This window comes from Protopterus annectens, chromosome 3.part0 (genome assembly GCF_019279795.1).
Source record: "Protopterus annectens isolate FY-2018-M chromosome 3.part0, PAN1.0, whole genome shotgun sequence".
NCBI lineage: Eukaryota > Metazoa > Chordata > Ceratodontiformes > Protopteridae > Protopterus > Protopterus annectens.
In genome coordinates this window covers 254,410,960-254,431,300 of record NC_056731.1, presented here as the reverse complement: position 1 = coordinate 254,431,300, position 20,341 = coordinate 254,410,960, and positions in this window count along the sequence as shown.

Genomic DNA, 20,341 nt, shown 5'->3' with positions numbered 1-20,341 from the left:
TCATACAGCCTACCTGGATCTGGCCAAGGCTTTGATACCATTCCCCACTCAGGAATCATAGAAAAACGTACTAATTAAGCATCAACCCCTATATCACTAGATGGGTTGCAAACTGGCTCATAGATAGAACCCACAGTGTGAAAGTAGCTGGCTCCAAGTCAGACTGCTGACCAGTCATGAGTGGGGTCCCACAGGATTCGGTCTTGGGTCCTCTCCTGTTTGGTATCTACTTCTCTGAAATCCAGGGCAACACGAAGGGACTCTGGCTGACAAAGTTTGTAGACAAATGCAAGTTGGGAGCTATTATTAACTCCAGAAGTCATGTTGACATTCTGCAGAAAGGCCTCACTGAGTCCAATGACTGGTGTCAGAACCATGGCCTTAAGCTCAATGACAAAAAATGTGTGTTATCATCCCCTTTGGGAGAAACACAGTTCCTATAACTTACCACATCAATGGTAGCCCCCTGAACACAAAAGGCGTTATAAGAGATCTGGGAACACAGGTCGACAGCAACCTCTCCTTTGACCACCACATTGCCACTGTGGTCAGAAAGTCCTTCTATGTGGCACTTCTCATTACTAAGGCTTTTGCATCCAGGAAGAAAGAGGTCATTGCCTCCATCTACTCTTCCCTCATTGGGCCAGTCATCGAGTACAATGCCCCATTTGGCATGTACCTCACTAGACACCTGCAACAACTGGAGAGGGTGGAAAAGTACCTCACAAACAGGATCCTAGGCCTTAAATACTTGTAATATATGGACAGACTCCAAAAACCCCAATTATTCTCTGTCTCATATCACCTACTTAGAGGTGATCTCTGTTTGACTTACAAAGCCATGTTGGACCAGCTCTTTTAGAAATGCTACATCTAGAGAAATCCCAATCCCCTCCACACCACATGCTACATTGACCCCAACCTCATTGTCACAATCAACACAACATGCTGGAGAGACACGTTCATAACCCAGAGAGTGCATGCTATGGAATACACTTGCCATACATGTCAGTCAGAGAACCTCACTGGCCCTCTTCAAGAGAAATCTTGATGAGTGGATGGGAATTAGAAAATTCATCCCGGGGATCACTCCAGTGACTCTACTCGACAAAGGCACTGGGAGCTAAGGTTGGGTGTCACGCTGCCAAGATAATCCTATGGGCTAGGCTTCTAAAGGCTTCAGGCCCATTAGCCTAGTACACACCTATGACCCTATGAACCTATATATAGAGAGATATAGATATATTTACACACACATATTTATATATATATATATATATATATATATATATATATATATATATATAGAGAGAGAGAGAGAGAGAGAGATGTGTGCTCAGAACAAGTAGTGGAGCTGTATGTCAGAATCATACCTCTCAACCTCTTAGTGCAACACATCTGTCTAAAGGCTGTCAAAATGGGGGGACAATGGGCCCAAACTAGGGACCTCATTTAAATATTGCCCTTATAAATGTAGAAAGTTGCCATAGTAGCACAGTTTGTTTCAGCATACATAGTCTGATGACGGTAAGGTCTGAAAATAAAATGTATGTCATCATTTACTGACAAAAATCTCCATATCATCACAGCAATTTACCAGAAAAATGAGACTAATCTGTAAAACAGACCAGAAATATGAGCAATAAAACTGGATATCCTGAAACAATCCAGCCAGTTGAGAGGTATGCACAGAACCCCTTACTGCAATGAATCTGGACCCAGGCTGACAAAGTGGTGGGTGGAAGTCATGGAAGCCATGAAAATGGGAATATATCTGAAATACTGATGTAGATAAGCTGACACAGTTGCTACAGTAACACCCGCCTGTCTGCTCTAACATATATTCACTGAAAAAGCACAAGTAATTGAAATAGCAAATCCGCTATGGGGATTTACACATGTGTTTGCAAATATATCAGGCACTACAGGGATGTAACAGCACTGAAAAACAGACACCAGTGTGAAAGTGCATACCCACAACCAATTTCACCACAGTCACATACTGGTAAGTCAAGTGAACAGTAGAGTATACGGACTGTGTGAACAAATACATCATTGTTTGCCACTCACACACTACCCCTACATATACTGGCCCAATTCACAGTGTAGTCAGAATCCTGACCGTGGTACAGGACATGTCTCAGTCTGCCCCTACAAACACATACAGCAAATAGACCAGCAGAAACTGGAGTAGCATGCACAATCAGATAAAAAGGGAGTCATAACACTTACATCTACCCCCCTCCATGCACAGCCCAAATAACATGTACACATGACATGTCTACACAATCCTGACAGTCTGTTAACAATGGCCAGACATACATAGACCTCTCAACTGTACAGTTCACCTCAGAATATACAGGCTCAGGACTGATATCTATGACCTTTCCTCTGTAACATGTCTGGGTCTACTACATCATTGGGATTGTAGGAGGAATGAAGACAAGAAATAATGCTACTAAATACGTCTGAGCCTTATAGTGCATGACATCTGGACAAAGCCTGACATCATTTGGGGACAGAGGCACAAACACAGGTGTAGATTGGACATATTTCTGTTATAAATTGAGACAGTTGTTGATGTAACAGGGTTTGTTGTAACATATCCCTTATGAGGAATATGAAGTCAGTAATACCAATGGATATTAGTACTTACTGATTGCATTCCCCAGAGTCCCTGATTGATTTTCTAAGGGTAACAACTGTCTGGGGAACAGACAAAACATGAGGCAAACATGTGGCCAGCCTGTGGACAGCATGCCAGTGAAGAGGTATGCCAGAGACATATCACAGTTAGATGTGAAGTCACTCAGTAAATGCATGTCCACACAAACCCTGTCAATCTATCAACCCACATGTGTATAACAGCACTGATGACAAAGAATCTGTTCACGATTCTGGATATATGTCTCCCATGTTGTTGGGCTGTCTCCAAATGTCCTATCCTCTGAAGTGTTCCCATCTACTGTCTGGGAATCTGTAGCCCACCACCTCTGTAATGTCCCTCACACAGGTCTGTAATACCTTCTCAAAGGCAACACATGGAGGTCTCTATAGTCCTGATAACCTTTCTGGCTGCATCCTACATGAACACAGGCATAGCTTTTTGGACCCATTCTGCAGTGTAGTCTACTACAGCCTGAGCACTGGTGTCATCCCACCTGCACAGTGGACAGAGAAAGCAGAGAGCAAACAAGTTATGCATTAGGATGAATGTTCTGAAGGATAGAAGTCTGAGACTGAAATGCATGCCATTATGTCATGACAGCAATCCTCAATGACATGGCCAAAAAACACAGTACTCTATAGCTAATATAATAATATCATATTAATATCTAATAGGAGATACATCAAAACATATAGCACAAACCCCAAGAACAAGATAGTGTATCAGATTCCCAGCTTTGCATGCAGGGGTGCATGGTTTGAGTACCAAATTTTACATGGAAAAGCAGTGTTAAAAGTACTAATTCAATCACACAATATGTGTTAAATTATTTTTGTCAACCAGTGTACTGTAGCTGGTGTAACATGCAAGTGTGAGTGCATATATAACATATGATGCTACCCATGTATACACGTGTCCCATACAGTATAGTCACACCCCTTGCTACTGTAATGACAGCACATAGAAGTGTGTTATGTAAAGGAAATCAAATACAGTTACTAAATTATGTCATTACTCTGCTATTTTATAAGACTGGAATTTGAGCAATGGTTACCAGGGCTGAGCTATGCTTAGCAGGTTTAAGTATTGCTCAAACATGAATGCAGTTAACACAGCTAAGCAGATTTGCGCACTGGTAAGTGCCATTAAGTGAAGCCTACATGGGTTAAGCAACTATTGGTTTATCCATATGTTAGCATCTCTTACCATTGTGCAAACCCACACAAACCCACTTACAACTGCTTAAAAGTTCTTTAATCACTCTGTTTCCATCAACTTCTGTTCTGCCCAGCAACAAAATAAACAGCCCTTCCAGGTCTTGAACCCAGGGCCCTGTGCACCATAGCAACAGCAATTTACCACTAAGCCACAGAAATGACTGATGCATTTTCAAACATACCATGCATTACAGCCACTTTACAATAGGGAAGGGACACTGCACAATAAGGAGTGATTGGTATCTACAAATATATGTATGAAAAGAAAGATATACATATATATAGAGAGATGTGTATGGAGATACATATATATGTATAACAATATATAGATATATTACCAATAAATACTAAGATGCGTATATATTTATATCTATATATATATATATATATATATATATATATATATATATATATATACACACACACACACACACACACACACACACACACACACACACTCACACACACACATGCATATATGTCTCAAAATGTCCATACAAACATATGATGCTGATAGACCACCAATAACTGAACCAGCTTGCAGTTGGATACAATAGGACCCATGCCACTGACATCTGCTCCCCTCAGTTCAAATAATAAGTAAACCGTATGCTGCTTCAAAAACATGATAGGCCATACACAATGGCCAGACATACAACAACCTCTTAGCAAATATACTAACATGACTAAAGATAGTAAAGAGAAAAACAACCAGCCAATAATTTACACAAGTTTATTATACTCTGATGTCTTGGCCAAAGCCTATAATGAGTAAAACATTACAAGAAAATACTTGCCTTACATACAATAAATACTTATAATTACATATTTAAATACACAGCCTCCAATTACACTCCTCATTTAACCCCCTAATGGATAAAGCACCATATTTAAAAATTTAAATTGATTATGTACATAACAATTGTTTTTTTATGACTGTTTGATCAAACTGAGAAACAGACATTTTCAAAAACAGTACCTTGTAACCCACTACTGTCCACATGGCGAGATTTATAAAAATGTACACTGTCTTCTTTCTTATCAGTAATATCTGTCACATGTTCTAACAGCCTAATTTTAAAACACTTCTTACTCTCCCCCACATAAAATATGTTACAAGGGCATCTAAGAAAATTCTCTATACACTGACATCTTGAATGTACAGAGTTCCACATGTTGCCCAACCTTTGCCCTTAGCAGGAATGACAGTGCTAAATAATGATAGACCATAATTATCAACTTCTTACTGCATGACATCTGGACAAAGCGTGACATAATTGAGGGACTTAGGCCCAAAAACATGGCCATACTTGGAATATTGTTGTTATACACTGAGAAAGTTGCTGGTGTTACAGGGTTTGTTGTAATATACCTTTTCTGAGGGATATGAAGGCAGAAACACAAATGGATGTTAGCATTTACTGATTGCAATCACCAGAGTATGCTAATGATTTGCCAAGGACAACACCTGTCTGGGGAGCAGACCAAACATAACAGGCAAACCTCTGGCCATTATATGGATAGCTCTACAGTTAAGACTTATGCAGGCACAGAACATTGTCAGACTTAAACCCATGCAGAAGTAGCATGTACAGACAAACCCTATGAAACTCACAGTATTCAAACCATATAACAGCAATACTCACATTCAGTTCCTAAGTCTTGAACCTTCTCCACCGTTTAGTTGGCTTGTCTCCAAGTCTTGTTGTAAGAGGTATTAGCCCACACACCTCCAGGATGTCTTCCTCAGAGGGAAGGTAAAGGGTTAACACCCACATGAAGTACTCAGTTATAGGAGTGTGCTGCCCTGGCATTGGGTATTGGAATAACTACACAGCTGCTCTGCATGCAGTTACCAACTGGGGGACACCAATTGGTGCACAGGCCATCACATGGTCATGAACATTACTTACAAAGGTCAATCTTTCCCCTATTCAAACCAGCTGTCATAGACAGGAGTATAACCTAACAAAACTGACTTGCTGCAAGTCACAGGAAGAGTATATCAGCAAATCTACTTTCCAAAAAAAAAAGGTATGTGAAACAAGTAAGCATGTAATTGAATGCAGTAGGTAGTCTGCAATAATGGAAAATAGGAGTTTGAAATAATATGTTTCAACAAGACTTGCTGTACTGATGTACTGCTGAACAGCACCAAAGCCATACCATGTGGTTCTGTCTGCAGTGACATAAATCACAGCTCAGGCCCTTGACTCATCCCAGGAAAAGACAGCTGACATTTGATAACTACTGGAGTGTCTGTCAAACACCACTGACTGTGCCATTGCTTGACCAGCTACTGTGATGTTGCACATATCCATATGTTACCTATGAATATAACTATGATACACATTTGTCTTGTAAATCTAAGAGACCTATACAGAGCATGTACATAGTAAAGTACTGTTGCAGAAGTGTGTGTTGAAATGCATATGATTTAGTGAGTTCATACCATTCAACTGTACAATGTTATAAGCATGTGTGCCTGATATCTGTAGTTACTTACACATAGAGTTGTGTTATGTTAGGCAAACCATTGTCAAGTCTGTTAACAATGACATCGTAACATAATAGCCTAGTTATGAATGTGGGACATCCTCCAGGTTAGCAGTGTGATAGCAAAGTCTGCTGTGCAATCAACTTACTTATCTATGTATGTAAATATGTTGTGCATGTTGTACTTGTGTGTAATATCAGTTTCAGTGCATACAACAGACATAAATGTTTACAAGTACTGGTTGTTGCATTGCCATGACAATGATATGGGTAGTAGACTAGGCATGATTATCAGGTTGTAATCGGAGAAGTGTGCAACTGTGTTATGATCCTCTGTCCATGCCTGCCACAAACAGCTATTTGAACACCTACATACAGTGGATATCAAGAGTGTACACACACCTGTTGAAATGCCAGGTTTATGTACTATATGAAAAGGAGACCAAAACATTTCCCACCTTGAATGTGACCCATAACCTGTACAAGGGTTGGGAGGGTGGCCTAATGGTTAAGGTGTTTGCCTTACAAACACAAGATGCAGGGTTTGAGTCTCACAAGGGATAATTGGCTAGGCTTAAAATGGCTCGCAAGGGCAGTTAGCCTAGTACTATTCTATGAACCTATGAACCTAATTCTATTGAAAAACAGACAAATCTGCTAGGGGGAGAAAATAAAAAAAACATACTATAAGCTGGTTGCATACATGTGCACACACATAAACCACTACTTGGCTGATACACCTCTTGCAGTAATCACAGCATTCACTTTTTGAGTACACACATGCTATCAATTAATGAGACTCTGATTAACCCCGAATAATGTTCAACTGTCCTAGGAGGATTAATTTGACACTTACCCAATTGTCTGCTACAGCAAAAGACATGTTTGGCAGAGAGCTTACAAAGCATCAAAGGGATCTTATTGTGGAAATGTATCAGTCAGGAGAAGAGTAGAAAGTGTCCACAACATTGGATATACCATGGAATACAGTGCAGACAGTCATCAGACAGTGGAGAAGATATGGGACAACAGTGACACTGCAAACACATAGATGCCCAAAGATGACAACTGGCCATGGAGGCTGCCAGGGGACCTACAGCAACACTGAGCAAGCTGCAGAAATTCCTGCCAAGTACTGGGCTTGTACCACATGTGACAACAATCTTCTGTATTCCCCATATGTCTGCTCTATGGGGTAGGGTTGCTAGATGGAAGCCTTTTCCTACACAGAAAAACATCCAGGGCTGGACAAACATTGCCAAACAGTACATCAAGTCTCCCAAAAGCATGTTGGACATTGTGTCATGGTGTAATGATACCAAGGCTGAACCTTTGGCCCACAACTCCAAGAAGTATGTTTGGCCCAAAACAACACTTTGCATCACCAAAATAACACCATGCCCCTAATGAAGCATGGCGGTGGCAGTATCATGCTGTGGGGTTGCTTTACATAAGCTGGAACTGGGCCTGTAGTCAAGGTGGAGGGAATTATGAACAGTTCCAAATACCAATAATTTTTGTCCCCAAACCTTCAGTCATCTGCCAGAAAGCTGAAGATGAGGAGGGATTTTACCTGTCAGCATGACAATGACCTCAAGCATACATCCAAGTTGACAAAGGAATGGCTTCACCAGATGAAGATTACAGTTTTGGAATGTGCCAGCCAGTGGACATATGTAAATCCCATAGAAAATCTGTGGATTGCCCTGAATAGGGCTGGGCACAAAAGAGGCCCTCACAAATTGACATATTTGTAGCGCTGTTGCAAGGAAGACTGGGCAACTATTACCAAGTAAAGATGTGCCATGATGATAGACTTTGACCTAAGATGACTGAATGCTGTCATTATCTCAAAAGGTACTTCCACAAAGTATCTGTTTAAGGGTGTGCACACTCATGCAACCAGCTTATTGTACTGATTTTAATTTGCATATGTTTTCCCATAACAGATTGTTATGTTTTCAATGGAATTGTACAGGCTATAGGTCACATTAAAGGTGGGAATTGTTTTGAAATGAGTTATTGTGGTGTCATGTTACAATAGCACAAATATCAGGAATTGTAACAGGGGTGTGTAAACTTATATATCCACTGTAACTGTATGGACTCAGCAATACCTAACCCGTAAAACCCGCCTCCCCCAAGGTAATGTAATCCCCTTTGGTGGATAGCAGCAATACACAAACCACATAATAGGTTACTATATTGGCTGTACAGGGTCACATAAGTGCAGGCAACAACTTGGAAGCATGTCCACCTCTATCTGAATAAGCATGTAAGGTCACAGGTGACTCCCTGTAAGGCTAACTATGACTACAAACCAGACATATCTACACTGCCAAGGCCAGTCACAAGGGTGTCTCCACATCTCAGAAGCAACAATACAATTTGCCCTGTATTAGTGGGAAATCACACCTCATACACACAGGCCATGGCTGTAGGCAACCTGCATCAGACAGGTTAGGTGTGAACATCACCCTCCTGTCCCCCATCCATATAGGGAGATATGTACATCAACCGTACCCCTCCCCTCATCAGTGGTGACAGTGGCGGCTGGTGACTTCAAATCAAAGGGGGGCTGCAGGAGATAGCTGAATGGGTGGGGTCAATGGGAAGGGGTGCGGCCAACTAGAAAGGGGAGGAGCTATGCTCAAAACCACAAAAACTAACTTTAATTAAATATGCTGCCCTGGGTGCCAAACCCTCATTATGAGAGTCCATTCAAGACAAATGAAGTATAAAAGAATAAAAATATTTCAATGCATTGGCTGCATGACAGCTTACTTAATATTCTAGATGGAAACAAAAAGGTTGTGAGACATGAAAAACGAATTTACTTTTTAAATACATTACTGGAATGTCAGTCAAAGTCAAGTATAAGAAAAACAAGCAGCACTCAACTTAAACCGCTTCTCCTTGCACTGCAGTTCTAATTATAATTTATATTCAGCTTTATTAAAGTACCAAGTAACATGCTGAAAGTAGCAATCTCTGTGATACCATCACTTGTAAAAATGTTTCTTATCCAAAAAAGACCTGCTGCCTGACATCTATCTACTTGTTTCATGGGGAAAACATGATCAAAGTAAAAAATGAAAAGCAAACAAGAAACAAGCTCAAGATACATTGCTTAAAGGATTACTGTGCAGGTTATGGACCACACATGAATGGCATTCTGTTTAGTTTACGGGTAAAGCCCTCAGAGATCACTGGAAGTCTCCAACAAGTGTAATGAGCTTCTTAAAATAATGTAATCCTGTCCTTTATTACAAATATGGTCATATGCATTTCAATACCTAACACTTATACATTATCTAGTTAAGTATTCTCTGCATGGCAACAACAGAAAGACTTTCAATGTTGGCAATTCTTTAACAGTATGCTTATTAAAGCTTACTTGCATGTTATGATCTCAGACAAGCTTACCTGATGGTCATTAAAGCACTGCTACTTAAAACACAGAGCAACAGGCATTTTCTGAGTAATAAGCATACATCAACAGTACAAAAATAGGACAGAAACCAGACCATTCTGCAAAATCAAGAACAAATGAAAAGCCACTGTAGTACTTGTGTCTACCTTGGATGGGGGGATACCCTGCGCATTTACACCCTGCACATTTACACTGCATAACTGCTCCTTGCCTTGCTTGGACACATCCAGAGTCACTACATGGGGGAGTGGGGTGCAACAAGTATGTCACAATTTGAAATGTCTCTGGCTGACTGTGATGGCCCTGACACATTTGTCATACTTCTCAACCTCAGAGCAAGAAATCTGGACAAAGCCATACATAGAAATGGGACAAAGGCCCAAAAATAAGGACAATTTTTAAATATTGCTCTTATAAATGTAGAAAGATAATAGAATAGTAGGCTTAGCATTAAAATTTCTCTGCCCTTGAAACTCACATTCAATGAAATAGCATTGAAACCCACATTCAAAGAAAATACATTTTGCCAGTGGCAGATAAAGATTAACTTTGGGCTGTTTTCAAATCATAGGCCCCTTGCACATGAAACATACATGTGCTCTTTCATACACCTTCCTGATTGTACTAAATTATATTCCTTGTATAATACAGTACAGTTGTTAGACGGCATTTTAAATTTATTGTTTTGAACATTTTTCCAGTAAACAATGAAACAAAATGCATGCACCAAAGACAAAACTACCCAATTCAGAACGTTTCCATCATAAAAGTCTACTCAACCTTCTACAGTCCACCAGTATCAGTAAATATGCACAATCTCCGAAATAGTAAAAATCATCTAAATAATTCCACATTAAAGAAATTTGTAACAATGAAGAGGTTGCTGCTAGCAAACAACTTTATATGCCATTGTTTATTCATCTACAAATAAAGTGCCTGTTGTCCTTGAGGAATAAATTGCCTATGTTGCATGCATTAAAAAAAAAGTGATAAGCTAGTAATATTGCAATAGGGACTGTATGGCAAACTGATAACAGGTTCATAGTTACTACTCTAGGTATCTTTGAGAAAAAGGACTGCAGCATCCACCCACTTTACAACACAGTTCAGTATCAGCAATGCATCTATCTACTGTGGGAGTAGAACCCACAGCCTTCTGCATCAAAAGCAAGTACACTACCTGTTGTGCTATTAACATTGCAAGCAGACTCAGAATAAGCAGCACTAAAGTTTTGTTCCCCTGCAGCTCTCAGCTCCTTGTAAAATTTACTCGACACGCAGTTGTAGCTCTGAACTTTGCAGCACTAGAAATCTGGAAAAAGATGACATTTATTGGGGGTCAAAGCCAAAAACCAGGGACACATTTTAAACATTGCTTGTATAATTTGGAAAGTTGCTAGAATAAAATGCTGTGTTACCACCATACATTTCACTGCCATGTATCAAAGTCAACCCCCTCCCCAATATTTCTACTCTGTTTCTGCTCCTTCTGTTTTTATTTATTCCTATTTTGCAAAAAGTCTCTAAAAAGGTACTACCTAAAAGAGCACAAAACAAATCAATTACAAGTATTACTAGTCCGGGTAACCAAGGGAAGAATAAGAAATGTAAAAAAGAGCTTGATAATATTTATGAGAAAGAAAAACAGAAAAGAAAAATATTAAAACAGCTGGAGAGTCAGAATGGGATACTGTTAGAGGTCAGTAAACCATGTGAATGGAAGAAAAGTAACTGCACAAGAAGTGACAAGATCGGGACAGCCTCTCAAAACCACTGCCCTCATAACTTGTTTCTTTGGGTGCATACTATGAAGCTGTTATTCACCAACCCTACTGAGTTTCTTCTACCTAGTCTTGAGTCTTTTTACTAGCATCTTTAGAACTTGATTCTATATTCTAAGAAGCTAACCCGTGGTTCACAGAACAGTAGTTTCACTTTTCTATGAGTATTATGTTGGTAATATCCATTCATAATAGACTCTGGCATCTCTTAGTTCTCTCCTACCTTACAGTTGGCTTTGGTTACCATTAGGTCATAAGCTGTAATTACTCTACACTCTCTTATCTGGGAGTTCAAAAGCATTCCCCAATCTGCACACTTTTCTCTTGGTTTCTCTGCCCCAAATCTAAGAGTTTGTATTTCTTTGTAGTAAAATTTGAATCTATGAAAACATAATGACAATCAGAATTCCAAAACACATAACATAGAAGGTGCTGAAATGGGAAAAAAAAAACACGAAAAATAGAATAGCCAACACATCGAAAACATTCAGGATGAAAAAACAAAATCAAATATCATATAATGCAAGAATCCAAAAACGGAGTCCAGATCTGCTTTTGCTGACTTGTATAATTACTACACAGGATACAGAATCAATGGCCAAAAGCAAGTGTATCATTAATTAGATTTAGGATGCCTAATTTATGCATACAGTTCATTAATTTTACCAAAGTACATCTGCATCACCTAAAACAGCATATATTGCAAATTATTTCAGGACTGAAGAGGTAATTCACAGGGGGGTATATTTTTATGACAGCAGCAACCCTCAGTATATAGCTTTCTATTACCACAGGGAATAAGAAATGACAACGGTAGTTGAGTTCACCAAAGGCAGTACAACTTTGGCTCATGATCAAATCAGCTGCTGAAAGGGCGTGAAATGCTAATCATACCATGAACACAGAAAAAATGTTTACTTTGTTGAACACATAGTCAGGAGAACCATTTGAATAAACTGCAAGTGGGTGCCAAAAGAGATTATGATGTTTGTATTAAACTGCAGTAACCTTGTTATAAAGTTCACAAATTCAACAAATTTTCAAGTCTGATTATACAATAATGTTTGTCACACTAAGAAGGAGTTATAAGGTAAATCGTATCTGTCAAATGACATTTACCTCTGAATTCAGTTTTCCATTTTGCAAGCTTCCTGTTTTTATTCTCCCTTCAGAACTGAACTAACTGATTCTTGCTCTCTTCCCAGCACATAAAGCCCGGGAAGAGAGCGACAACCAATCAGCAGCATTTAGGCTTTAGCCCAGCAGGCACGTCATGACTGACGTTGCTCTGCGCCTCGCAGTCCGAGCCCCTTCCAAGTCTATGCGGTTTGGAACCGCTGCCGCATAGACTTCTGGGCATCACAATGATGCCTTATGTGCTCCTCCGGGCTGCAAACAAAAAAAAAAAAAAAAAAAAAGCTGTTTACAATCAAGACCGCCCGCGCTTGCAGGTAAGGTGCGAATGCGATAAGATACTTCAGTGGACTCGAAATGTAAACTAAAAAAAAGATTTCTTTTTTTTTTTTACAATTTACAGTAAATAAATCACAAGACCAAAACAACTGAGGGGGCTGCAGACCGGCAGTTCGATGCCACGAGCCGCCCCTGAGTGGTGAGCAGGTACATATTGCCTACTGAAAGGCAACAACAGCAAGTCTCCATGGGGCCTGATAACATCCCTGTCTGCATCCTACATGAACTCAGGCATGTGCTCACAGTTCCATCACACACTGTAGTCAAACACAGCCTCGGCAACATCCACACCCCATCCACATGGAAGATGGCCACTGTCATCCCTCTACACAGAAATGAATAGGGAATAGAGGTTTATGCAATTAACTGTCCATCTTTGGGGGAATATGACACATCAGAGCCAGGAGTGCAATGCAAGCTAATATTGTGCTGATAGATTACAGGGTTATGGTGTAGTTGTGAGTGCTTGCAAAATATATCCACTTTTGATGTGCAATTTCTGTCCATACTGTTGACAACTGTATGAAGTGCTATGATGTGTTTTTCATTTTATGTCTTCCGAGTGGGATGCAGCACCCAAGAAACCCACCCTACTCAAAGGCTGAAACAGCTGAAATCATGGAAAGCATTGTCCAGAAGGGTCAGTGTTATATATTCGAACTTTCACAATGTTGAATACCATATGTTCGAGACCATATGGTTGATATTTGAAAGTTTGAATATATAATAATAAAAAAAAAAAAAAAAAAAAGAAAAACATACCTTAATGGTGCGAGCAGGCCAAGCCACCTGCACCCCCACCCTACTTAAATTAACCAACTCCAAGACCGCATTTCAGTGCAGAAAAGGGCAATTATCCCATTCTGCACCGTATGGCGCTGTTAGAGTCAACCTTCGAACACTTGAAATGTTGATCATATGGTCTCAACCATATGACTTTCGACATTTCAAGCATCCATTTATTTGACATAGACCCATCCAGCACTATGCTGTAATGTCTGGCCTAGGGCAGCAACATCTGCAGGAGCAGATAGCGCTGTGGAATGACCTAGTCCACAGGGTAAATGATGTCGGCCTGCACACAAGAACCTATGAGTAGGTCCGGCATTGTGCAACCGATCTAATATGTAATGCCTGGCGAAGGGCTGCTGCTGTAGCCAGAGAATGCTCAGGCACAGGTGGGGGCCCATCCATGCAGGCCCCTCTGACCCACCAAGGTGCTCCTTGCCAACCTTGGGACATCCACCGCAAGCAGACAACAGCATGCCGAATCCAGCATTGTGGATGTGGGTGCCCCCCACACAATGGACGAGGAGTGTGCAGGTAAGGCCCTAGTGCACATTACTAGAGTACTGTAACATACATAGTTGTATCTGTAGAGTATCTACATGCATATGTCAGATTAGATAGTAGTTGTGGATGGGGTTTGGTAATGCACATAAGTGTACATCTATGGTGCTGGGCAGCATATTTTCTAGAATTGGGGATTGTACTGTTAATGTGCAGAAATGCTGCTTCCCCCTGTACCAAGGACATAAGTGAGTCTGCTGACAGTACGTCTCTCCCATACTTATTTAGCTCCTTCTGTTCTACAAGTGGACAGCAGTCTGTAGCTAGTGAGTATGTAATTGTTTTGTTGTGCTTTGCCAATACACACCTAGCCATATTGCTTGATGTCCATGTTCAGTTGTGGTGGTGTTAACTGTAATGCATCAGAGTCTTCACCACAGTGGCCTATCTGAAGGGTAATATAACATTCCTGCAGCATACCTTACAATCTGTCAGTGCAAAATGTCTGGTCAGAGACCAACAAACTGAGGGGACAAATGGCCTATGGTAGGGACATGTATGAAACATTAATACTAAACAGTGGATACCACAATGTAGACACCCCTGTCAAGATGGCAAGTGTTTCTGATATATACAATGAGAGACCACAGTATTATATTCTGAACCTTTTCCAACCTGTAATATGACCATAACATGAACAATTCACTTGTAAAACCAAACAATGTTAGGCCACCAAATTTGGGGTATACAAACCTTACAATACACTGGATGCATATGTGTGCACGCCCTCCAAATAACATATTGTAGGAGCAGCTTGTAATGTACTGATAGCATTCACTCTGCTTGGCTGCCCAACTGCCATCAAGTACAGGGACTCAATGTAACAATGAATAATGGTCCACTATCGGAGCAGAGTATTCATGACATTTGCTCAGTTGCCTGTACCAGAAGCAGCCATGGCTTGCACACATCTTATGAAGCATCATAGGGATCTCATATTTGAAAGGTATCAGCCAGGAGTAGGGTACAACAAAATTACCACAGCATTGTATATACCAAGGAAAACAGTGGAGACAGTCATCAAAAGGTAGAATAAATATGGGACAACAGTGCTGTTGAAAAGAACCAGATGTCCTTCCACAACCGATGAAAAGATATGTTAAGAACTGGTCAGGGAGGCTCCCAGGAGACATGCAGCAACACTGAGGGACTTGCAGGACTCTCTGGCAAGTACTGGTTGTGTAGAACATGTGGCAACAATCACCTGGATTCTGCATATGCCTGGCCTATGGGGTAGGGTCAGTAGATAGAAGCATTTACCCACACCAAACACCATGTAGGGCTGTGTACAAGTAGCAAAACATAATATCAAGTCTCCCAAAGGCATGTGTTGAAATGTGCAATGGTGTAATAAGACCAAGGTTCAAACTTACAGCCACTATCCCTAAAGCTACATATGGTGCACAAGCAGCACATCCCTTCACCTGAAGATCACCATCCACATGTTGAAGCTCACTGGTGGCAGTGCTCTGCTTTGGGGTTGCTGTTCATTAGCTGGAACTAGGCCTGTAGGCATGGTGGAGGGAATTATGAACAGTTCAAATAACACTCACATGTGGGCCAAAGCTGTCAAGCTTCTGCAAGACGGCTGAAGATGGAGAGGGGTTTCAGCTTCCAACACAACAATGACCTGAAACATACATCCAAAGCTAACTAAGAATGGCTCCACCTGAATACAACCAAGGGTATACATTAGTCCAGACAAAGACCAGACATAACACCAATAGTAAACCCCCAGTGTGACCTCCAACATCTGTGCACATGAGCTGCCCTTGCCAGTTGGGGGACCTTTGCAGGGGAAAACTGTCCAGATAATGCCAAGTCAAGATGTGCCATGCTGATACTCCCCTTCCCAGGAAGAGTGACTGCTGTAATTAACTTAACAGGTGTTTCAAAAAAAGCATTGGTTTAAGGGTGTCCACACTTATGCAACCACCGTATCGTACACATCTCACTCAGTATATATTACAACTAACACATTTGCTTGTTTCTCAATTGGATTGCACAGGTCGTATGTCACACTTAAGGTGGGTAATGTTTTTGAATGCAGTATTGTGGTCTCATTTTATATGATACAAGAGCCTGCCATGTTAACAGGGGTGTGCACACTTATCATATCCACATTACGTTTAGAAGGTTGTTGGTGTAACAGGATTTGTTTGAACAAACATTTACTGCTGGTGATGTGGTCTGCAAATCAAATGTATGTCATTAATTAGTTACATCAATCCTCATATCATCAGCTCCACAAATAGGCAATGAAAAAATAATATATACCAACCTCAAAATAAACCAAAACAAAACCACCAACATAATTAGATGCTACTTCCCACCTGGCCAAAACATCCCTCCACTAGAAAACCTCCTCAGCTGGTCTACCCACCATCTCCCCCAAGAAACTATCATTATAGGTGATTTCAATATTGACTGGCAATCCTGTTCTGGCAACCATCCAACCCATCATGTAAACCTTCATGGCTTCACCCAACAAGTCCAGTCGCCAGCCAGGATAAATAAAAACTCCAGTAAGCACACTACCCTGGATTGGATACTAGTCAGTAAGAGCCCCCAGTCATATATAACAGGCTGCTTATCAGATAGCCTCAGTGATCACTCCCCAACATTCCTACTCATAAAATACCTATACCAAGCTAAACCTGTCATCTACTGTCAAATACGTAAAAAACTAAACTTTAATCCACTCACATTCATCTCATCCCTCAAAGAATGTAAATGGCATCCTCTAAAGTACCTCAGTCTTGATGACGCAGCTGAATTTTTTAATACTACCTTCCTGAGCATCCTTAATTACCATGCCCCCATAAGACTTTCCAGAACCAAAGCACAACCTTCCCCATAGCTACAGAAAACCACTAAGTCAGAAATGAAAAACAGGGATAAAGCATGGGAGCACTGGCACAAAACCAAAACACCCTCAACTAGACATAAATTCCTAGAACTACGCAATAGAGTCAAAAAGCTAATAATACTACCAGTCTGCTCTAGACTCCTCACAATACAGACCCAAACAATTCTAGTCCTCCATAAACTCCATCCTCTACCCAGGTAAAATTAGTACCCCTCCTCCTAACATCCCTCACTCCTCAGAAAATATTGCTACCTCATTCAACACACACTTCACACAAACCATACTATCACTAGCTAAACAACACAACCCCCCTCCCCTCCAACCCACACCTTCAACTAGTAATCTCCCCACTGCCTTCTCTTTTTCTCTTGTACCTACCTCCAACATAAAAAAACTCTTAACTAAACTAAAGCCCACCAAATTAGCAGCAGAAACCTCGCACGTGAATACCTACAAATCGCAGCTGATGCTCTGGCCTACCCAGTATCCATCTCAATTAACCGATCTCTATCAGAAAGTTATGCTCCCACACTGTGGAAAGTATCACATATAATTCCCTTCCACAAAGGTGGACCCTCCACAGAACTAACCAATTACCACTCCATAGCTATTCTCTCTCCACTCTCCAAAATAATAGAGAGATGGATACACTCTCAGGTCTCAGACTACCTCCTTACTAACAACCTCCTTTCCAGTACTCAGCATGGTTTCTGACCAAACCATAACACCACCACTGCCTTACTCTCCTTTACAAACACTATCCTTCAGCATAAAAGCAATGGCTATCTCTCCTCTGCTACTTTCCTAGACCTATCTAAAGCATTTCACATGGTCCCACACAAACAACTTATCTCTGTCCTCAATAACCTATCCTTCTCTTAATCAGTCACCAACTGGTTTCAGAGTTACCTGACTGACCACCAACAATCCATTGTATGGCAGAATGACATATCTCCCCAACTACCTGTCACCATAGGGGTTCCCCAAGGATCCATCCTTGGACCCCTACTCTTCTCTGTTTTCACCAATAATCTAGCCTCTGCCATCAAACATTGCACACTCATACAATACGCAGATGACTCAACCATCATCTGCTCAGCCCAGTCCCTACCCAAACTGCAAAAAGTCACACAGGAAGCCTTTTCCTCTGTTGAAACTTGGTTAGCCGATGCCCAATTAATACCCAACCCAAACAAAACTAAACTACTCATTTTCCAACCCACCAAACATACTCAAAACAACTTTCACTTTAACATCACAGCAAAAGACAACAACACTATATACCCAACTGTACACACCAAATTGCTAGGAGTGGAAATAGACACTAAAACTATAATTTGACATTCACATATCCATGACCATAAAAAAGTCCACAAAAAACTAGGAGCGTTATACAGAAATAAGCAACTTCTCACCAAAGCAGCAAAGATTTCAATAGCAAATTCCCACCTTATCTCCACCCTTTTTTATGCCTCTCCTATATATATACCAACCTAAGGCAATGCAATCTAAACAAGCTAGAGACCTGCTACAACAAAATTGCCAAATTCACCACAGGGGCATCCTACCGTAGTCACCACTGTCTCTCACTTGCTGAACTGGGCTGGCTTGAACTCCCTCACCTACTTCAATGGTATCAACTCTCACTCGCCCACAAACTAGTAAACCATCCAATAAATGTCCCATCCCTCAGGAATCTATTCCAACCCTATTGCACCACCAGACCACTAAGATCCAGCAACAAAAATCACTTGCAGATCACTAAAGCCAATAAATCTGCTGGTGAAGCACTATTCTCTTGCACCATAACCAAATTATGGAACTCCCTCCCACCCACAATTACCTCCATACCATCATGCACCCACTTTAAAACTTTAGTAAAAGCACACCTAAAAACATGCTGGCTATACCCTTGCAACTCCCACTCTTAATATCACACACCCCACCCAATCACTACCTTTCTTTCCACTAACTACCTTGATAATAGCAAGCTCAGATACTCATAACCCTAGTACTTATTATACAACAGGAGCTTCTTATTGTAACATTTGTTAATGTCCGTTATGTACTTCACAGATAAAGATTCTAGTTGTCTACTGATGTACTATGTTCTTCATCTGTAAATATGTTGTAAGTAATTGCTATGTTAAATTGTTAATCGCTATGTAATCCAATGTAACTACTGTCTGTTTATTTTAACTGTGGAGCTTTTCTCCTCGGGCCTCCGCTGAAAATGGACCTACGTCCAGTCGGACACTCCCGGTCAACAAATGTAAATAAATAAATAAAAATAACTAAATAAATAAATATGATCCCAGTTATGTGTCAGACAAACACATAGGTGTTGTGAGGAACAGAGCAAACATATGTACAAGAAATCTATACATTCTTCAATGATTTGTACAGTTGTGAGGTATGGTCTACAGTAGCTGCCACTGTGGTATCCAGGTGAACAGCAATAATGTGTACATGGTGCAGTGTGTGCTAGGGGAATGGACGCCACCTACTAACAGTACTCATGCATCTCAGAGATGTATATTGTTAGTAACAAGGATTGAAAATGGCTGCAATGCATGATGATGAGGGCTGTGTGTCATGCATGTCACCTTTTGGGTAATGTGTGGTCTGTGTAATAGCTTTGTGCCACCTCACCTGTAAGTGTCTGTCTCCGTGTCTGTGGTGGATGTCTGTGTGCATGTCTGTCTGTGTGGCAGCCAACCATAATGTACAGGTATTAATTTATATTTATTGTCTTCCCCTCACAGGTGGCAATGGGGGTCAGAGACCTTCCAGCTTGGGAACTGATGTCAGTGTCCCCGCAGACACTGACAATGATGATGGCCATAATGAGGCACAAGCAGGGTTGTCAGGGGCTGAATCTATGCCATTGGTTGGCATCCCATTGTTGTCCACCCCACCCCCGCACATGGTCACAATGCCCACACATACCCCATCACCAGTGGCCATAGATAATGGACAGTTGGCAGGTGGTGTCATGGGACAGGCAAGTGTGGTGACTATGGCAAGTGTGTCTTTAGACACCAGTCATCGTTG